This window comes from Mandrillus leucophaeus, unplaced genomic scaffold, assembly GCF_000951045.1.
Source record: "Mandrillus leucophaeus isolate KB7577 unplaced genomic scaffold, Mleu.le_1.0 Scaffold797, whole genome shotgun sequence".
NCBI lineage: Eukaryota > Metazoa > Chordata > Mammalia > Primates > Cercopithecidae > Mandrillus > Mandrillus leucophaeus.
In genome coordinates this window covers 528,623-530,628 of record NW_012108663.1, presented here as the reverse complement: position 1 = coordinate 530,628, position 2,006 = coordinate 528,623, and positions in this window count along the sequence as shown.

The following is a 2,006-nucleotide window of genomic DNA, read 5'->3' as shown; positions in this document are numbered from 1 at the left end:
TTGTAGGGACATGGATGCAGCTGGAAACCATCATTCTCAGCAAACTATCGCAAGAACAGAAAACCAAATACCACATGTTCTCACTCATAGGTGAGAATTGAACAATGAGATCACTTGGACACAGGAAGGGGAACATCACACACCGGGTCATATTGTGGGGAGGGGGGTAGGGGGAGAGATAGCATTAGGAGATATACCTAATGTAAATGATGAGTTAATGGGTGCAGCACACCAACATGGCACATGTATACCTATGTAACAAACCTGCACGTTGTGCACATGTACCCTTGAACTTAAAGTATAATAATAAAAAAAAAAGGCCCTATGCAGTTTTGTTTTTTGGATTGACTTTTATTATTACCTATATTTTAAGTTATTATACAATTGACCACTTTTATTTTTAACAGCATTATTGAGGTATAATTGCTATTCAAAAATTGCACATATTTAATGTATACAATTCAATGAGTTTGGACTGTACATATACTTGTGAAACCACAACCATATCCCTCACCTACAAAAGTTTCCTTGTGTCTCAATTTTTGGTGGTAAGAACTCTTAACATGAAATCCACCCTCTTAACAAATTCTTAAGTGTACAATACAGTATTGTTGATTATAGGCGCTATGCTGTACAGCAGAACTTTAGAAAGAATTCATCTTGCATAACTGAAACTTTATACCAATTAAACTCCCTATTTCCCCCTCCCTCAAGTCCCTGGTAACCACAGTTCTATTCTCTGCTTCTCTAAGTGTGACTAATTTAGGTACCTCATATCAGTGGAATCATGAATATTTGTCCTTCTGTGACTGGCTTATTTCACCTAGCATAATGTCCTCCAGGTTCATCCACACAGTTTCAAATCACATGATTTCCTTCTTTTTAAAGGATGAATAATATCATATCATATGTATATACCACATTTTCTTTACCCATTCATCTGTCGATGGACACTTGGGTCGTTTCCATAACTTAGCTATTGTGAATAATGGTGCAGTTGAACATGGGCATGCAAATATCTCTTCAAGATCCTGATATCAGTTTTTTTGGATATATACCCAGAAGTGGAACTACTGGATCATATGCTAGTTCTACATTTTTAAATTTCTTGAAAAACCTCTGTGCTTTTTTCAGTAGCATCTGCACCATTTTACATTCCCACCAACTGTGTAGAAAGGTTCCAATTTCTCCACATCCTTGCCAACACTTGTTTTCTTTTGCTTTTTGATAATAGCCATCCTAAATGATGTGAGACTATATCTCATTGTGATTTTGATGTGCATTTCCCTGATGATTAGTGATGTTGAACATCTTTTCATATACCTGGTGTCCATCTGTATATCTTCTTTGGAGAAATGTCTATTCAAGTCCTTTGCCCATTTTTAAATCAGGATTTTTTTTCATTGAGCTGCAGGATGTTCTTATGTATTTTGCATATTTTTGTTTGTTTTATATTTGGAATTCAATTTTTATTTATTTTATTATTTTTTGACTTAAAAATTTTTTATTTTAGGTTTAGGGGTACATGTGAAGGTTTGTTATACAGATAAACATGTGTCATGGGGGTTCATTGTATATATTATTACACCACCCTTCCTATCCATGAGCATGGAATGTTCTTCCATTTGTGTCCTCTTTTATTTTGTTGAGCAGTGGTTTGTAGCTGTTCTTGAAGAAGTCCTTCACAACCCTTGTAAGTTGGATTCATAGGTATTTTATTCTCTTTGAAGCAATTGTGAATGGGAGTTCACTCATAATTTGGTTCTCTGTTTGTCTGTTATTGGTGTATAGTAATGCTTGTGATTTTTGCACATTGATTTTGTATTCTGAGTCTTTGCTGAAGTTGCTTATCGGCTTAAGGAGATTTTGAGCTGACACAATGGCGTTTTCTAAATATACAATCATGTCATCTGCAAGCAGGGACAATTTGACTTCCTCATTTCCTAACTGAATACTCTTTATTTCTTTCTCCTGCCTGATTGCCCTGGCCAGAACTTCCAACACTA